A 20565-nucleotide genomic window follows, 5' to 3' on the forward strand; every position below is an offset into this window, starting at 1 on the left:
CAAGTGACTGAGCCATTTGCACAGTGCTGTGTATTTATATATTTTATGTAAAAATAATCTAGTAGTGATCCCTAACACATCGCCAGAGGGTATATTGTGTTTAAACCACTCATCAAGCTAAGTAAAACACCTCCATAAAATATTAATTAATCCACATTATGTTCCTGATTAAATGCTAGAGTTGGTGTTACATTCCTCTCCTCTTGTGCAACTGAGCTGAAAATTCAAACAGACGACCCATTGCCTGTGCTCTGAATCATGATCATTAGTGTGAAGCTCTGTCCAAATTTTTAAATTAGGATCCCTGGAAGATTTGTTTCATATTTGTCACCCAGTCATCAGGGCAGAAAGCACATAGAAAAAAAAGTGCAAGAACGTCATGGCTTGTATGGCACTTTAGGTGTGTTGCGTTCAAGACTGCAGAATTACTCACAACTGTCAATAATGAGCATCTTTCTATGTTTTCAGTTCAACACACATGTAATATTTTGAAAAACAAATCAAGTTTTTTTTTTTAGTCTGTTATTGTTCATCATCTGACTAATGTTGTGTTCCATAAAAAATGTTATTCACATTGCTGCAAGCTAGCTTCTATTCTTGGCTGCAGCTGGCTGTTGAATGCCTTGCTTCAGGGCACATCAGTGGTAACAGTGGTGGGAGGGGACCAAGTGTTTCTAAATAATTACCCCCCCCACCCCCCCTCCTCTTTTCCCGGCAATAGCTGTCAACATGGACTTCTCATCCTTGAAAGCTTCACTCTTTTGGGAGCGTTGTGCTGAAATACTGCTGGTGTAAGCAGTGTGGAGAACTCTATGCACACCCAGGGAAAACAGGAACTCTGCTGCAAAACATTTTTGGCCCCGTGAGAAACCCCCCCCCCCCAGATTTTTTTAGATGTCCTAAATTATGCACACTCCTAGATGACACATCTGGACAACTGGAGGACAAAGGGGTTAAATGCAGCGTGCAAAAAAAAATCCTACAGTTTTAAAACCCCTTACTATTCCTGTTCTGATTTAAATGTTTATGCATTATTCAAATCTCCAGGAACTCAGTTTATTAACGGTATATCACATGACTTGGCAAGTAGCCCACAAGGAAGCGCAAATCTCCGCAAACTTTCCAGCGTCCCGCATGCGGAACAGCTGCTTTGTATCAAGTTTGCCAGGGAATTTGCGCCACCTTGTGGCTATTTTCCCAGTCACGTGATACACCGTTAATAAACTGAGTTCCTGGAGATTTGAATAATGCCCAACATTAAGATTCATTCATATCTGCAGGCTCAGTGAGCACTTAAATCAAACAGGCGCAAGCACACCAAAAAAGAATGGTAAGAAGCTCACTGAAGATAATTGTTAGATGTTGACAAAAAAGTTTTCAGTAGTTTGCAGTGATGCTGATTTAACAGTGCATGACAAAAAAGATAATAAGAGTGTATGCAACTCAGTTCCTACACACTGAACCCCAAAGACTATTTTTATCAGTTGTGTTGTTGTGATCTTAAATGCATATTATTCCACCCATCCCAAAACGAATCTAGCTTTTTCTGTTCACACAACATTTGTGCAGCATATTCACGCCACAAAAGCCGTATGTTTAATTCATATTTGGAGCGCCAACACTGTTATTCTGTGCTCTGACAGGCAGTGTGAGAACGGCGAGCGGCATTGTGCATAATAGCGCATCCAAATTGGCCCAGTGATTTGACTGTGCTTCACTTCAGAGTGTGTTTGGTTGGAGCACGCCTCTGTCACCTGTTGGCACATTTTCCTCTTTCAAATTTAATTTCCCTCCTCACTGCCTCTCTTCAGGAGGGAGCAGTGAGCGAATCCATCGCACCTCATTTACACTTTTATTCCCCTCCTCCATGACAAATACACATATACGTACCTTTCACTCTTATCTGGGCAACACTGGTGTAGCTAGAGGGGATAACTGCAGGGGCACTGCCTCCCCTAAAATATGTTTGGAACTTCCCAGGATGTGCCAGGCCAGATAAATGACTTTTGGATTTTTAAAAAATGTTTCACCATCCATTGTAAAGAACATAGAATGAATCTTTATGTGTTTTTGAAAGAATTTGGGGGGGTGTAAAAAAAAAGAAAAATTGTTTTTGTTTTGCGGACCCTCTGAGAACCCTAGTGTCATCTTGCGCAATGGAAGAGACTCAAGCGTGTGTTCACTGCAGCTTTAAATAGTTTATTGCACGCCTCATATTCATGACTCAAATGTTGTTGGAAGTCAAAATGGGTATTTTTTTTAAATACCATATTGAGGGTGGTTAAATTCAGGCTTTTCCTGTTTGCCTAATGTACATTGGGTCGCGTGCAAGAGCAGCTGTGCAATCGTAATGACTTATTAAAGTTTAAGTCATAGTAAATGACATAATGTTTTCTGTGTCAGCCTCCATGTGTAACACCGATCTGTCTGTTATCCGCTAAACACACAGCGTAGAATAACAGTAATTAGGGAATAATAATGAGTACATCGGAAACTGGCGTTCCTCAGATCATTATAGCAGCAACTCAAAACATAACCCGGTAAAAGCGAAATGAAAGCACTTTTACAGTTTCTACTCATATCCACTTTGCTTTTTTAGGATTCTCAGTCCATATCAAAGGCATTCCCATCCCGGTATGTGCTGCGCTTACCTTGAAATGATCCCTACTTGCGTTCCTTTCTACTGCATACTGTTTACATTTCTCACTTATGAATTATTAGTGTGATACGAACAAAGACTTTATAATGGGAGCAATGCATCAATGTCACATTGTATTATGCGCCTATCGCGCGGGGCCTCGTGCATAGTGATGTTCTTAACCGTGGCTGCTGCGATTCAATTCCTGCAGATTTTTACAGGGCCTGGTGTTTGTTTGCTTTCTGCTCTTTCGTTCTATCCTGAGACCTGACGCGCCTTTGTCAGCACGAAACACTCCGATTCCATTCCCGCCCCTTTCCTCATCCGTCCTGCCTTACCCCGCTCCTGTCAATCATTTGTTTATGTTGTGTCTTTGCTAGCAAGCCCAATGCTGATTAGCAAAACCGGGGTGAATTTTTAATTTGCTCTGTTCCGTCCGATAAGGGCCCTGCTCAGCGGTTTTCATCCGCCTCAGATGAAACACACGGCCTGCCTAGGTAATTGGCAAGCTGGGGTTATTCCTTGGCTGCATACTCTTTCCGTTGCATACCAATTAATCTCTTTACTAAATACTCGGGTTTAAATATAGAATCAAATAACGCAGTGGAATCATGAGGTGTACGTACTGTACAAGTTTGTGTATTTTATTAAGTGGCTGATTAAATAATTGTGGTTTTTTTTTTAAGGCTGAACTCACGCTGTTTTTTTTTTTTTTAAGAGTACATTGATGTAATGTTGTTACGCTCTCATTAGAAGGAAACAAAGTAAGCTTGATTTGGCAAATAACATTTAATTTGGGTACATTTAAGGTCTCTAGTGGCTTTTTAGTTTGATTTGATTGTGACATCCACTTTAACTTTGGCAGTTTGAGATTTGTGCAGGAACTGGCATTATATTTATTACCACAATTTATTACCATGGTGTAGTTCCATCAAATCAACATAACTTGGCTGTTTAGATGTCGTTTTGATCTAAAATAAAATGATACAGTTGCTCAAAAAAGAGAGACAAAATTGTTTTCTTCACCCTCCAATAAGATGTTGTTTTGTTTTAAATACTTCCGTTGTTTACAATTTGCACACATAGACTAGAAGGGAGACGCAGCTGCTAAAGGGGAAAGCTGAAGCAAGGCCACAGATGTAAGAATGTAGGCGATATTTGAAGTGAGTCACACGGAAGGCTGCTGACTTCTGAGAAATGTTCCAGGCTCAGTTTAGACCAAGAGAGGGAATCACTAACAGAACTCTGGCAAATGTCAACTTAGTTAAAATCTTCTCTCCCACTGGAGCTTATTGGTCTTGGGCCTGTGAACAATGAGAAGAGCGGGGGGGAAAGTGGTGGTCTCCTTCACACAACAGTAATTTAAATGGCTTCCATCCATAGCGTGCACGTGTGTCCGTGCTATGGTGGCGCCTCCGCCTCCCTCACACCCTGCCATAGTACCACCCTGACCTTCACATATGCTAATTAGCCATGTGGAGTGGGCTGTAGGCAAGGACCCTCCTCTCCCCCTCCATCCCAGAGGATGAGTGATATTTCTTTCTTGTCCTCCCGCGTGGGCTTATTTGTGTATTTGCAAAAGAAGTCTTTTAGAAACAGATGGTCCTATTTACAGATAGCTTTCAATTTTACAGGCGTCTTTTTTTTCCGCCCCCCCCACCCCCCCTTCCCTTTTTGTTCAGTCAGTGTTTCCCGTTTCTTTTCATGTGTCTCGGGCTCTCAGTTGCAAGCTTGGTCTCCCAAGGGACCCTCAGTCAGTTCAGAGGTATTTAGACAGCCTGCATCTCCCCCATTGAATATTTATACACCTTACTCCACACATCTGTGGACTATTGTGCTGCCATTTCTGCTTTAATATTACCTTCTTTTATGTACTCTTTGACCACCCATGATGATATACAAACCTTTCTTGGAATTGCAAGAAAAAAAATCCAGGCATTTGTTTCATAGACCCTGCAAGGGAGTTTTATTTTTCAATAGTAAATCTCATATACTCCAGATGGTTACATATTTAGAGTAATACATATTCATTTTTCATTTAACTATATATTTTTATTTAGATATTTATTCATGTTAATGTTCACACATTGGGCCCTGTTTTTGTGCCCAGTGCAAGTCGAGTGGAGTATTTTTTCTTTTGGCATTTTCATAGTAAGCAGTAAGATATGAGCATTTGCGCCGTTGTGGGAGTAAACACAATCAACTAAATCCCCACATGCAGATGATATAATGGTGACTCCTGCTTTTATACATATATTAAAGTTCATATAATAATAATAATAATAATAATAATGTGACATACACTGATGTTATGTTTCAGAATAGAATAGGATTGCATCCATGACATGTAGCAAGCGCAGAATTTGTCTTCGCCTGGATTAAATCCACCAAAATTGTTTTCTGCCACAATGTAGACCAGGTTTTACCGGATCTAAACTGTAGTCCACTTCCTGCTACCAAATTGTCAGGTGCGTCGGGGGTTTTCAAAAGTAAACACCTTCGGGCTTCCGCAATGCCAAACGAAGCCTTGCACGTAATGCCAAATTTCCAAACATGGTAAACTAGCATTGCTTCGGCACGAGTATGAAGATGCACCAGTTTTTACACCCTCACACATACGCCTGCCTCTAAAATTAGAAACCATTGTATTTATATTCCCATTTTACTAATAAGTTCACATAAAAACTGTTAGAAGCAGAGATAGTCCCTGAATTTTAATTTCAACATATTTTTCAGAATTTTAGTTACATTCAATATAAAACTTTGTGGACCATGGATTTTTGTGTGTTTTTTTTTTTTTTTGTGAGTGTATGGTTTATGTGTAAATTTTTTTGTGCTGCTGCGGCTCAGTGAAAATCGTGGCAGCCTGTTGCATAATCTGGTCACATCAGTCATTGCCTATTCAACGCATTGTCGCAGAGAGGCCTATTTGTATAGCTTTCAATATACAGTATTATATGTGTTTGCTATTACGCCTTCTTTTAATAGGCTGCTAGAAAAAACATCACACTCCTCTGCATGTGTAGTTTCTTTTTTTCCCCTCCAGAAATACTCAGGGCAGTGCTGCTGCTGCTTGGTTTGAATTGATTCTAATCAGTGGTGCCATGATGGGATTGCATGAAGAAAATAGAAAAATATCAAGACAAGTCAATGCTAACAAGGACTGTCTGTTATGTTTGAGACAAAATGAGATAAACATAGGAAACGGGATGGGACAGACTATAAAGTAGGCATTTTTTAATGAGTTTTATCTGCTTCTTCGGTTTGTTTCTCCACCAAGTCCCACTTTTTAAAAAATTGTGTCACCTTTCTGTGAAGTGAATAAACACTGCTTTTGTGTGTTGTCATACCTCAGTGTGAACATTAGACGCACCATATAAAAGGAGTAGATAAGAGACAACTATTTTGTATCGCGAATGGATATTGTTTACAAGGAGATAGATGGATGTCGTGATGGCTCTGTGCGCTGAGCTGTAAATGAAGAAAAGAAAAGAAATGCAGATCGGCACAAGCATACCACGTAGCGGAGGAAAATAAACTTCGGCATTCCCTCAGTCGCGATGAGAGAAATTGAACAATAGATGGACTACAGATGGAGATGATCTGCTAAATCGGATGTCGTCATATGTTTTGATATTGATTAATGGATGTACAAATTCTCCATTTAAAAAAATAAAAAAACTGCACAAGGGTTGGGCAGTAAATCAAAATTTAATAGCGATTTCATGACCATAATTGAAGATAAAGCGTGTCACGTGTATGTGATTCTCCACTTTTTGAGCAACACCCTATTTAGAGATTACGAAAACTAAACATGCAAAAAAAAAAATACACACATTAAATAGCTATGTTGTTTCAAAATATCACCAATGCTATGGTAATACTACAATTTAACGTTAAATGTGACTGACAGCCTAAGAGAAAATTATAATTAAATTTCAGGATTGATATTCCTTCCAAAAATGAATATCCACATACAAATGCTCTCGGGACACATATAGACACTCAACAGCACATATTTTTCCCAATTTGTGAAAAACCTCAATTGCAACTTCTTCTACCTCATTGTGCGCACTCTAGGCATGTATGGCACCATACTGCCCCCGAGAGGCCAACCTGCACACTGCAGAAACAGCATTATACTAAATGTGTGCATAGATGCAATAAAAGTACGATGTTGCAGCTTCTGGATATGCTGCAGATGGGAAGACGAGGTCATTTTGCTGCTGATGTTTTAGGACTGATGTCAAAAATATCTTCAAACAGCAACAATTCTTTCCTTTCCTTTCCTTCCATTAGACAGCTCCCTGATATGGCTCGACTTGTGTTCCACATTCCAGACACTCCTTGAACTGAAACTGGATGAACTGGGTTTGATATTGGCAACCCAAGTGAACTTTACTGTGAAGTGTAAACGTCTTATTGCTTCATGATGTTAATTCGTCTGAAGATTGTCGATACTGTTTTGAATGAGCATATGTTGTGCACGCTCCACGGTGTGTAGCAGTGCCGTGTGGTGCACACACTCGTGTGTCTCAGTGTGTGTATGTGTGTGTGTCTCGTCTAAATGAACATCCATAGTTCATGTTGGCAAAACATGCAAAGGTTACTGTAATGTCAGACACATGCCAGAGGGGAGTGTGGAATACCACATTAGCATAATCCATAGACAACTGTCCCATTTACCAAGCTTGCTGTGCTGGGCTGACCAGTACTGCACTGCAGGAGCACATGGCTGCATGTGTTTGCTCTCTGCATGAAACCGGAGTGAGAAACTTCATATTTCACTTGAAAATATGTTGACTACAGTGGCATTTCTGTTGTTTTTGTACTCCGTTTTTGTTTTGTTGCTTTTTAGTATATTTTTACATATTTTTGTACTGCTATTGTAGTGCTTATAGTACCGTATTTTCCGCACTATAAGGCGCACCGGATTATAATGCGCACCTTCAATGAATGGCCCATTTTAAAACTTTGTCCATATATAAAGCGCACCGGTTTATAAGGCGCACCTTCAATGAATGGCCCATTTTAAAACTTTGTCCATATATAAGATATATACATTTGGCCCGCGGGCCGGACTTTGGAAACGCCTGCTGTAGTGGCTCAATACTGGCCCATATATAAGGCGCACCTGATTATAAGGCGCACTGTCGGCTTTTGAGAAAATTGGAGGTTTTTAGGTGCGCCTTATAGTGCGGAAAATACGGTATTTCATTTTACCAGTAATTCCTTTTATGCTCATATTATTGGCGTCAAACCGGATTGTAATCAGTTATTTGTTCAATAAATCTGAGGACTCACTGGAATAGTTGGAAGTTAATATGAACTCCAGAAAATTATAAAAGAATATTTTGATGATTACTTTGATCACTGTAATTGCATCTATAATATTGATGTACCAGTATAATGGCTTTTTATTTCATTATATGCAATCATAACTTTATGTAAAGCTATTATCCTTACCTTTCTTTGATGACTGGCTTTATTAATATTCATACAGTCACTGAAAAGGAAATTATTGCAATGCCAACAAAGGTGGAAACAACTCATGGATCTGTTCCAAATTGTAATGAGTGCTTCATTGGCCCATGTAAAGTTTAGTGTGGCGCAATCCTGCAAACTAACAGAGAAAAGCTAATGAAAGCCTATTTTTTTATTGTGTAGTAAAAAAAAAAAAAAAGACATATCTTGTTATAATATGCCCTTTGGGAATCACTAGCTTATTGAAATCAGTGAACTACTATTTGCAGCATTTACTGTTAATTATGTGTTTTATGATACTTGAGGTATATAATGCTTAGGTTGCCCTCTTACTTGCGCTGAAGAAATGAGTCTTGCTAGGAGGAATTATTCTTTAAATAATTATATGCATCGGCTGCACAAGAAGCTCTAAAATGGAACATAATTGTGTTTTTTACAGCATTTCTCTTCGCAGTGAAATGGTCTTGTTTTCAGATAATGGCAGTTTGTACTTGCCTAACATGTTTTGTAATTAAGCTTCCCTCTCCTTGTTATGGTTTGCTTCAGACATCGCCGACTGACACGGATTGTCGTCATTGCTCATGTTTTGAGGCGACAAAGGAGACTAATTCTAGTCTTCCATCATTTCTGTTCCTCTCCACTTGTGTCCAACTTGCTGTGTTTTTGTCATTTTGTGCTAGTATCGGTTGACCTTGGATGGTGACTGCAGTGTCTGTCTACTCATTAAGTAGTAAAGATGAATGATTCTATTATGGCAAGAGGGGGAGAAAGAAGAGGAGACGATTAGTGGTAATTAACAGTGGAGAGGGTGAGGCGCACTGGAGGGCACCCTGACCCCAACTCTGGAGGCAGCAGAGGGTAATAACAGAGTGTGTGAGCAGATAAGATTTAGAAATATAGAATAGTATCAGCAGTTTTAATTTGGGTTATGGATGTTTGCATATTTGCTTTGAGAGTTGTGATTATATTTTGAAACATAATTGCCAAAATTCATGTTTATATCTGTGCTGAGCTTGGAAAATTCCAACTATTGCTGTACTAGAGCAATAGTAGTGTTGGCTCCTTGTTGACGTTTTAGTCGGCCTTCGTGATTTGATGGACGTTTGCCTTGTTAGACATTGTCACATTTTGATGACAACTGTGGATGTCATGCTTTGGCTTTTTAAAAAGACAACATACTAAAAAGCACCAGGGACATGAATCTATCTTTTAACACAGGGATGTCAAACTTATTTTTGTCACGGGTCGCATCATAGTCATAGTTTGCCTCAAAGGGCCATTCAAATTGTCAACTCAAATAAATGTCTCATATTGTATATATACTATAGGCTACAAAACAAAGACTAATAAAAACTGTTCAAATATTTAAATATGAAATCAAATAAAATATTTAAAAATACAAATTAATTTTATAAAAATTGGTAATAAAAGTTGCTTTTTAAAAGTGAAAACAATTTGAAATTTTGGAATTGACATATAAATTCGATGCACAATTTCTTCGCGGGCCACCTAAAATGATTTGGCGGACCGTATCTGGCCCCCTTGCCCTGACTTTGACACGTGTTTTAACAGCGAGGACTGTAATTTGTATGTTTATGTTTTGAAATGTTCAAGGAGACTTGGAATAAAGCTTGGATTGGAATCAGGGCTTCCTTTGACAACCAGACACAAAGCTCCAGTTCTTACACATATCAGATGTTCATCACAGGAAGATATTCAGTATGGCCTCTAATGGACCAGCCATAAACAAGTGGAGAATGTCCGCTGAGATAAATTGTGGTGTTTTGATTTGTTTTCACAAATGATTATTAAAACGCAACAAACAGGTCAGTTTTCTCCTAATTACGATACGGTATTGTTTGTACAATTTTCGACAAGTTTGGGAAATTTTCTCTGTACTGACAAATCATGAGGGGATCCAGTTGGAGTGCATCGAGGTGAAATGTCAACAGCCAGCAAAATCTGTGTTTGACTCTTGACCCTCGATGTGATGTCACTCGCTCTTCTGGAGCCCTTTGACGTGGCCAGGGAGCTTATTAGGCACAAAGGTCTGGGAATGGAATAACCTCAAATGCCAAGTCAATACAACATCAACTCTGATGAACATATCGTGATTATTTTCCTTCTTAATTGGGGATTTTTCTTTCTGCCGATTTGCACTATTTTAGCACTTGAGCATCAAAAAGAAATTCAAGGTTACTCCTGCCGCTTGTCCTTCTTTTTCTCAGGAGCCGAGTTTGATTTATTCACTCTGCCTACCTTGCTCTTTTTTCCTTCCTCCCCATCAGATCTTGAGTTAAATTGTCAGACATGTAATCCTTCAGGTACTACTAGTGGGGATCCCTCACACGTGAGTCACATACTCTTAGAAATGTGTGTGTGTGTTTGTTTGTAATAGCGGTGTCAGCAACAGCAGACAGCACCTGGTCTTGAAAATGAAAATCCATCAATAATCGATAAAGTGCTGTTCAATAGACTAAGAGATAAGACTACAGTCCCTTTCAGAATTCAGTGAGCATTTGTAAAAGCTGGAGATATTTTAAGGTATTTTGCAAATTGCCAAAGTGCTGCTGCTTCCTGGGCGTCTCGACGGAAATCACTATGCCTCGGAAATAGCCGGTTTGAGGAATATGCGATGTTGAAAAGTCAATTGTGTGTGCTAGGGCCTCTTTTCCATTTCGCTCACTCTGACACACACACACACTGACTGCCCTCTGTGTATTCACCTGTTCATTCTGTTTATGACTTCCTCAGCATCCCCCGGCTCATGTACAGGATTGTCTTTGTGGTAGTCGTGGTGATGGTGGTGGTAAAGTGGGGGTGGGTGTAAGGGGGAGGCGGGTGGGGGGGGGCATACCGCAGGGGCAGAAGCATACATCAAAAACTATTACCCATAATGACCTCTTATTCCACACTGCTCGTATCCATTTCCTTTTCCTTTTCTGACATTTATTTTATGACTGCTTACATATCAAATATTTAAATAAACAGAATCTGGTGCTTGGGCTGAGGTTTGCCCAGGGGTGATGGTGGGGGAGAGCGAAGGAGGAAGGGGATGGATGATGACATTCATTTCGGAAATGAGCAAAGAAAAAAGAACCGGCGAGAAGGGAGGATAAAAAAAATGCTTCGCTTGGCTCCAATCAAAGCGGGCGGAGGAGGGCAGCATGTTTTTCCGCTTACGCCTTGCAGCGGCGCTGACAGACGGTTGTGTATGCACATTTGTGCATGATTGCGGGTGTTGATGCGTGTTTGCACACTGTCGCAAGGCTCATCCGTCAGCGTTTCCTGGGGACTCGCGAGGACGTGGGAGAAGGCCCTGGTGGCTCATAAAATGCAGCTCGCCGCACTGAAGCAATATCAATTGCACAGCAACCGCAAAGAACGCCAAGTAAAGTAACACGGGTGAAGGAAACATCAAGAACATGACAGAGAAGGTGGAGGGGGGGGCGGAGCACCGTTGGGATCATAGATTGTGGTATAGTTCTGGTTTAGTCCGCAGTTGAGTCCCATTTTGTGTCAATTATTTACTGAAATTCACAATTTGCAGTCGGGCTTGATTTGTGTCAATGGTGTCACTCTCATCTTCATATAGTGCATCCTCCTTGGCACTGACAGCAGTGCTATTGCTGTTGGCAAGCTCTTGCTCTTACTGTTAATCATACACATCCAGTGTCACAGTGAAAAAAAGCTGAAGCCATTAGTTGTTGTTTTTTTTCCCCCCTCTTGCCTTCTCTCTTCCACTTTATTGTACTTTATTTTTATATCAACGCGCCACCAATTTTGTTTTGATGTATGGGATTTTGTAGGGCTGTCAAAACAATCACAAAAGATGAAGATTTTTTTAGGTGTTTTTAGGCTATATTAGAATTACTTTAAATAAAGAAACTCTGTATTAAACAATTTTTCAGGAGGCATTTAGGATGCTCTAGAAATCGCAAGCCCCAGGCAGCCCCTGAGAAAGGTAGAAAAGAATAAACTGGTAGCAAGAAAAAGTGGGTGTGCACTTTTGTGCAAACTCACGCTGTATAGAGAGCAGTTCTCAGGTTTAGGCACCCAGTCTTGCACCGGCTGGCGTCAGTGGGAGGCCCATTACTGTCAGAATAATCTTAAAATAATTAATTGCAAAGTCGACGCATTTTAAAGAGTATTGTAATTGAATCCTAAATTAGGCTTAGGAAAGGGGACGCGGCCTGCTTTGCTGCAAGTCTGTTCCCATTCTCTGCTCCTGCACGCACACACATATGCACATCAGTGGGTCATGCTCACAAGCATGCAAAAACATGCAAAGGAAATGCTAATGAAATGCATATTTGGAGGCGAAAGGGGCCATCTATAATTTAGCTGTGCTCTTTGAATGTGAATGATGTGTGTGCAAGGGCTGTGATTTATTTTTGTTGTGCAGAGGGATAATTCTGTCAGAGTAGGCTTTTATTCTTGTAAACAAATGTGGAGAAAGAGCAGAATAAAAGTAGAGTAATAAAGTCAACAGAATAGTATGAATGCGATTAGCTGCTGGCATGAATAATTGGCAAGGGACGGAGGAGTTTGATGAAAGAAAGATGACAGATTGGAGACCCAGGGTATTGCCTGATGAAAGTGTGGCTTAGCCCCCAAGTACTTAAATCATTTATTTGTTTTCAGCGTTTGTATCCTTTTTTGGGTGTCTTACATGTGTATACATGTAAGTGTGTATATATGTATATATATATATATATATATATATATATATATATATATATATATAATTTAATTGTTTTGTATTTATTGTATTATTATATATTGTATTCTTGCTACCTTTCTTGTACAATTGCTTTTTATGGACTGGGTACCTCAGGCGTTCCAGGTAGATGTAGCCCAGAAACCCAAATATTCTCCAAAGCTGGATCATATTGGCCCCCCATGCTTGACATGAGCTGTTCAATGTGCTTTCACTTACACATGCCCCTACCCACATGGCTCATGCTGCTTGACCCCTCAAGAACTGCAGACTATTGAACTTTCGGGATCAAAGCTCCAGGGAAAGCTCTGCCCTCCATTAATGCCGGCCCTGCTCCATTATTCTGGCAGGAGCTTGGAAAGAAAGATGGCACTGGGTGGAGGGTCAGGGATACAGTTTATCAATGTAATAAGCACTCAACAGATGGAAATAGTTGAAAAGTCACTTGGATAATGTGCAGGTGAAGCATTTAGTTCAAGGTTTATAGACTCTACAACAACAGCATTGGGAAAAAAAAGAAAACACAACTTGTATTTTTGTGGTTAAAACTGTAATTTAAGTTGGAGGAAATAAATATTCAATGTTTAGATCAGTCTTATATATATGGGAGTCATGAAGAACTTGAAGCAAGCACTCTGTGCCTCTTATTTGGAGAACTCAGTGTAGTAAGAGTCTTTTTGTTTCCCTCAAAATGATACTATATGTTAGTCTTCCATGTAAAAAAAAATAATTGTAGCATTCTTATAGCAGGAAGGAGTCCAACCGCTGCATGGACATGATGGTCCCAGCTGATATTTACTAAGCTGTGCAGGACCAGGTTCACTATCATTGAGATGTCTTTTTAAAATCAAAACTATTTAGCTGTGCCTCAGGAATAGAATAGGGCTGCATGTGGATGACAAATCCAACATTCCTCATGCTACGTTCCAAATGTTTGAAACACATTCAAGTCTGATTTGGCCCATTTCTGACAGCTCCAAACTTGGCTCCCAAGCTCCCATTCTCTCTCCCCTGGCTGACTGAGATGAATAACAGCAGACAGGACAATATTGTGGTCGAGCTGAGTATGGCTGACTCTTCTGCCTCTGTGATCCCTCTATCAATAAGGAACACAGGCCTGTCAGAAGGCCTGCCAAACGTCTGGCTGTGCTCTACACAACATCTGGAAACAGATGGTGCACACTGATCACAGACATACGCAAACACACAAGCGTGTGTGCACTCACACACACACACATAATACTTTTGAGAGATGCGAGGGCATATTTGTAAGGCATGTTATGACCTTACTGATTGGTTGACTTGTGTAAGAGCTCTGAGGTAACTTAACATTCCGCTCAACATATTTGTAGCTGAAGTTGAATCCACCTTGAAATTCAATCCATGTTTTGGGGCAAAAATATGGCTCTGAAGTTGCATAAAACTTTAGAGTTGGAGCAGTCATCATGCATGGCATAAATTTGGTTTTATATTTTGTTTTTATTTGCGTGACAGTTTATAACATTAATAAAAATGAGATATGTGAGTCGAATTGGTGATGCAACTCCCTGTCGTCATTAAATTTGAGAGTGGGGATCAGTATGCATGTTGTAAGAATATGTTCATACGCACAGAAACAAACATGTCAAGATTTGACCTCACTTTGGAAGGGTTTTGTTTTGGTTTTTGCAGTACCAGAAAATGTTGCATCATAAGATTGAGCGTAATAATTTCACAAATGAGTTTTAGTCATGCTAGAGTGTGTTGTTGGGTTGACCGAGCGACTGAAATGCATCAACAGGATTGGAAGAGCAAAAAAAAAAACAGCTATTATTTATTTTTTTAGATTTAATGAATAACTAATAAAAAAAACACAAAAATTATTGATCACCTCATTGTAGGCCTTTGCTTACTATGTCAAATTTCCTTTCTTAGTTGAATTCACCCCCGTTTTCTCTCCACCATGTTATTACTGTACATGCAGCCAAGATATGTTGCGTCACCTGGGAAATATGTACTTCCCTAATATGTCTATCAATCTATTTTCAATACTGCTTTGCCTCATTTGGGTCCAAGGTGAGCTCGAGCCTATCCCAGCTGACTATGGCCAAGAGGCTAGTATACACACTGAACGTGTTCCTAGCCAATCACAGCCTTGAATACGTTGATTTAAAGACACACGCACACACACACGCAAAAACATACTGTAAAAGGTCACTGAAGGTTCATATCCACTTATTCTGACCACACACATAGTTTGGACATTTTAGATTCACTGTGTGGTTCTACTTTTGTTGAATGATGTCTTGAGTAAAAGTATGCCGTTGGGATTCTTAAATCTCATAATATCCATTGATAACAGTTGAAACAGATGATGATATAAACAGTTATTATGTGAGTAATTCAATCCAGCATTGATTGTTAAATTGAATCAGTTTGCTTGTGAATATTTTTTTATATGGAGTTGTGTGCTATAGATTAAGATTTCCCACTGAGTCTTGACAGTGAAGGAGGCGGCCAATGGTGGTTTTGCAACAGAGCCCCCACAGGCCTGGAGCCTTTTCCACCGTTCGACCCTGCTCCCCCACCTCGCGTTCCTCCAGACTTTCTGTGATTGATTCTCAGTCAAGGTCAAGGAGATGGAAGGCCTGGCTCAAACTCACAGGGCCTGGAGCCTCCCACACGGTGACCTATAGGGGCTGCAGTGGCGGGTGGGTGGGGTTTTCTGTGCCTCACTATCCAGGCCAAGGAGCTTTTTTTGGGTGGCGAAATTTTCACAGCGGGGTGGGAGAGTGGAAGCTCACATTCATTACAGAAGAAAACCAAGGCCCATGTCTGCTGCAGCTGCTCCAGTGACCTCTTTGTGGAGGTGTGCGGGGGGTAGCAAGGTTGGGTATTGCTGGAGTGTGTGTGTGTGTATGTGTGCAAGTGATCACAAGCTTGAAAGACACTTACTGCTAAGGTTATTATAGCCATAAAATAAGAAAAAAATAAAATATGTACTTTAAAACAAGAGCTTTTGAGGTTGATTTTAAATCTAATTCGTAACTTGGCCAAACGAAATAACCTCCAAGCACATTTTTATCCGTCTGTCCGTCATCCATCCATCCATCCATCCATCCATCCATCCATCCATCCATCCATCCATCCATCCATCCATCCATCCATCCATCCATCCATCCATCCATCCATCCATCCATCCATCCATCCATCCATCCAATCATCCATCCAATCATCCATCCATCCATCCATCCATCCATCCATCCATCCATCCATCCAATCATCCATCCATCCATCCATCCATCCAATCAACCATCCGACTATAACTCACAGATAAAAGCGAGTAGGCAATTAGCTTGTATATGTATAAAAGATGATCGTATATATTTTTTTTCTCTAATTCATTATTAAGGTAAATTTTCCAGCTGAGTTGTCAGAGCCGAGGCCCTCGTGTGTCATGCTGGGCTCGATAATGAAATCAATTTGGTTTAAATTGTTTCAGGTGACTTTTAATGAGTATCTAATATCCGCCCGAGGTAAGGTCAGGATATCTGTTTATTTGTGTGCCCGTGTATGTGTTTTTTTTCTGAAGTGATGGATCACCCACCGAAGAAATATGGATAGTTCCACCCTAGAGGACTGGGCAGTGCTCCAAAACAAACTGCCTGAATGTAAATCCTTGTTTTTAGTGGGGAGCCTCTTTAACTACATCATGTGTGTGACCTAGTTTGACAAATCTGTTGTTTATAGGTGTGATGCATTTGGTATTTATTGATTATTTGATGAAAGACGTTTTCATTGAAAGCCTTTATCTGTTTTTTAGGGGTGCTAAAGAAAATCAAAGGCTGAATAACAAAGATGGAGGAGCGCTATTGTGTTGTGGCCTTAGATAACGCATTCATAATTCACAGTGCTCCCACTCCCCCAATGGCCAGCCTCAGGAGCTCGTTAAGCTTTTGCCTTACAGGGCTGACTAATGGATGGCAGAGAAAGCCCCCTCAGGACCCTTTAGCATCATTTGTGTTGGTCTGCTCACTTAGTATTCACTTATGTATTTTCACCCTACTCTGAGCACAATATCATGAATAACCACGGCTAATTCATAAACACACTTGGCAATACAGGACTTGGCTCATTATTCAACCTGTAGAAACACACTTCCCCTCTAATACCATTCCATTAGCAAAGATGGTGATTCCCTTGAATAGGAGAGGAATCGAGCTTGCATGTTTAGTAGCTGTAATTCAGCGAGGATTACCGAAGACTCGAGTAAGCGAAAGGGCAGCACTTATGGGAAAAAAAAAAAAAGGTTAGGAAAGATGGTTGTCTTGTTGGGACGATGACTAACAGTAGACAGCCAAACACAAACAATGAATGGCAAGGATAGAAAGAAATCAGGAAACTAAATATAAGCAAACACGTGACTGTGAGTGGCTGTGGAAGCTGATATGAAATATAAATCAAAACAAAATCTTGACAATTTTACTTTAATGTTCATATTTATCAGCTTCCTAGTTATTGTTAGTCAATATTATTAGGCATTGCTTACAAATCTTCAAATAGATACATCTAATTAATAGGAATATATAATATAAGGTAATATGGGCTAATTAATTATTTCAGTTTGGTACCCCTTTTAAAATATTCTAGGATCAAGGATATCACAATCAAATGTGAGAGCTAGCTTTGATATTTGGGTTGGAACTGGAGGTACAGCTGTTGGAAGGTTACGCTGAACATTGCATTTGAGGCCCATTGTTTTCTTCCTCTTCTTTCGCTCTCTGTTTCACTCGGTTTCGTAAGAGCCTCCCTCCATGGGGTTCTGGGGGCCGAGGAGCACATTCCTCTCGTTCCTCCATGGCCACTAAATGAAATGGGTCCCAGTGTTGAAGCAGGCGGAATGCATCAGGCCTAGTTCATGTTAGTAAAAGGCACCATGAAAACCAGCAGGCAGTATCCATATGAGTAAACGCTAACTGAACAGATCTGTGGGAAATATGTGAAGTGAAAAATTTAAATGCATTTTGTATAAAACTGTACACTATTTATGTGACAAATCCAGCCGGAATACATTAAGCCTTACAAAACAGCATCTTTGAAGGAGATTTGACTAGGAAATTTGAGGTCTCTTCTCGCGCTGTTTCATCCCCACAGTTTGCTTTTATTTGTTTTCATTTTCTAATGGGGTGTCACAGGCATGTCAGCTAGATCTCATTTTGTCATTGAGTCCCCCCCCCCCCCCCCCTCCCGTCTCTTCCTCCTATTTTTGTCTCCAGCTCTCATTCAGCAAAGGAAAAGGGCTCTGGTGACCCTTCGACCCCAATCTCACTTGAGACAGATGAAGCAGCCGCTCTCCTCCCTCCCCATCTCTCCTCCTCCTCCCTTCTCTTAATGACGTCTTTGTGATGGCCGTGACGAACCTTGCGATCTGCAACTTTCCCTCGCGTTCGCGGAAGGGGGCTGGGAAGGGTGAATTATGATCGTGTGTGTGCGTGGTGTAAATATTGGTGTCAAACGCAGAGGGTACACCTCTCGCCAACACTGAGCGACACGGCGGAGAGAGCAATTATGTGCATTGCACCAAACACAAAAGCATAAGGGTTGTCTGCATTACGGCAACCTCTCTCGCTCTCAGTCTGCCTCTCATTCTAACCTGCCAAACATGCACTGTTTATCTGGGAGCCTCCACCCACCTCCTCCGTCTCCTGCTCTCTCCTCGGATAATCTCATCCTCATAACCTATGCATGCATATTGAGCTAAAGGAGGGATCCAGCTAGCTCCTTGCGGACCGGAGCTTCTCACTGTTATTTGTTACGGGACTTTTTCCTAACAAGGCATGCGTGCTGAGATGCAGTTTATGATGCAAAGTGAATCTCGGAACGCCACCGCGCATACAGCCCGACTCTTTGCCGGCAAAATTGAGGCTCACTCACGCGACACATTTAGTCTTTAAGGTGGTATTAAAATAGGCTCTTGCTTAATAAAGGCCGGACAGGGAAGAGTTAACGTGCGGCGCTCTTCTGCTCTCCGCTTGATGACATCAGTATTGTCTCTGCATCCATGAAATTAATTTTTCTAATCTTAGTCAGCAGGAGCGGGGGAATTTGCACACATTAATATGGAACTCGATCTCGTCGCCCACTGCTCCTGTCTCTCTCGCTTTCTCCCTTCCTCCCCCATCTTTTCTCTCTCTCCCTTGTTCCTATTTTATGCTGTTTTCTAAAACAGGAGGCCCAAACGTAAGTGTTTTCAAGCCTCAAATGTCTAGCTTTGTTCTGCAGGCGAAGGCATCTCAAGGCCCACTGTGTAATAGGAATTGGAGAGTGCTTTGCTGCATGTTATAAATAAATAACATAAAAGACAAGAGTGATTGTCCCAGTAGACCGACGGCTCTGGCTGCAGCATGTTGATTCTCCGGAAAGAGACACACGCCGCAAAGAGCGCTATAGACAATAATTATCCTTATTTGTTTCTACTCCCAAATTCACACGGCTAAAAGGGTTTCATTACTCAGGAAAAAAAGGCAGGTAGTATTTGCTCCCAGAGAAAAAGAGATAATCAATACAAAAGGTTTGATGTCTTTTTTTAGGTAACATCTAAAGCTGTTTTAAAACGATCTGCCCCGTAAGCACTCCTCATCTTGTTAAAGTATAAATCCAAGTCGCAAAAGAAGTACATTGAGCTTTAGAAAAATAAAAAAAAAACAATACTTACTGTAACGATTGCAACACTCAACCTGAAAATGGTTTTATGGAGCTGTCCAAGAGGAAACGCTTACTTTTTCCACACAGTGTTAAACTGCCAGGTACTATAAGGAAACATAATAGCCCAATGAATTGCTCTTTGGAGGATTAAACCATTTCTGAAGTAGCTGTTGCTCAATAAAGCAGCTTGTAGCCCATAAAGAACATCATGAAGGTTACAGGAAGACCATCGTACCGATGCAAACATATGGAAACGCAAATGGAAACACTCAAATTTTGGCACTGGAAATTAGCTCTGGAGCTCAGCCTTTTCCTAGAAGGTCGATCATCTGCGTTTCCATGCAAATCAATATTCTCATTAACTCAATGAAAGAAGCACTTTGAATGAGAAATTGTATTTCCACTGTCTAAACCAGATAAGCTAACTTTTAAGATTGCCATGGCTAGACAGTGTGAGGGGCATAGGTCATGCATTGAGCTAACGGATATGAGGTCACTGTAAAAATAATAATGCACCCTGTTGCTGTGTTTTAGATCTGGATGTTAAAATGTGCTGGAATGATGCAAGGGGGATGTAACGGTTTGCATGGAATCTAAACTACAATGCTCAAAATATTGTCATCCATGCATGAAGCTCAATAGTGGGCATTTCATAACACTGATGTTCACACATCCCACAATGCACTGCACCAAATGTAAATGACGCCATTTTGGCAAGATAGAAAACAAATGAATTTTCACATTGGAGTCAGAACGATCATGGCATAGCTATAGTCGTCAAGGAGTCAGAGAGCTTTCCATCGTAAATCCTTCCGTCAATATTGCTATACTATCCTACCAGCGTGGCGGCGGAAAAATATCAGTCACGTGATGTCCAAAGGAGTATTGCTCCGCATGTAAACACGTGTTTGTGGACACGGAACAGCAGTAAAGGGCTGATAGGAGAAGGGATGATCTTAACAAGTGTGAAGGACAAAACGTGGTGAATTATTTGTGAACAATAATGATAATCATAATAATCATCATCATCATTATAATA

At 40.6% G+C, this 20565-nt stretch overlaps 1 protein-coding gene across 5 annotated transcripts in view; it reads left to right on the forward strand.

Moving 5' to 3' along the window:
* The window catches only part of arid1b (AT-rich interaction domain 1B), a 133457-nt gene that overhangs the window by 2456 nt on the left and 110436 nt on the right, over positions 1–20565 (forward strand). The gene's annotated exons all lie outside the window — the stretch shown is intronic.

The sequence above is a fragment of the Syngnathus floridae genome, chromosome 16, assembly GCF_059516105.1.
Source record: "Syngnathus floridae isolate MCC-2025c chromosome 16, RoL_Sflo_1.0, whole genome shotgun sequence".
Classification (NCBI taxonomy): Eukaryota; Metazoa; Chordata; class Actinopteri; order Syngnathiformes; family Syngnathidae; genus Syngnathus; species Syngnathus floridae.